The sequence below is a fragment of the Apis dorsata genome, unplaced genomic scaffold (assembly GCF_000469605.1).
Source record: "Apis dorsata unplaced genomic scaffold, Apis dorsata 1.3 scaffold_877, whole genome shotgun sequence".
Classification (NCBI taxonomy): domain Eukaryota; kingdom Metazoa; phylum Arthropoda; class Insecta; order Hymenoptera; family Apidae; genus Apis; species Apis dorsata.
The window spans coordinates 1,745-2,201 of NW_006263994.1; positions in this window are offsets into that span (position 1 = coordinate 1,745).

Here is a 457-nt window from a genome sequence, read left to right on the forward strand (position 1 = left end):
CTTATAGTAGATATTTATTCGCTAGACGCTAGAGATTTACGGGGATTCGAAAACGTAATTCGGGACGGATCGGAGAAATTCGGGTAAGTTCGAGTGAGATTTCGATAGTTACGTATTGCGCAGAATCTTGATTCTCGCTCGACTATAAGCATAAGCGGACAAATAATCGAATACAATTGATTTGAAACATTGAAATTTATATATATATATATATATATATATATAAAATTATTGAAATTAAAAGGAAAAATAACTAAAGAATATGATATTAGGTTATTTATTGCCGAATTTTTTCGATTTCCTAATAATTTCAAGATTTAATCAAAATTATACATTTCTAACTTGGAATTCTTATATATTGAAAGCGTCAACAAGAAGTATTGTTCTTGAATCCAATGAGCCAAGTGGATTTTCAATTCTTCTCCGTTTCTTTTTTTTTTTTTTTTTTTTTTTTTTT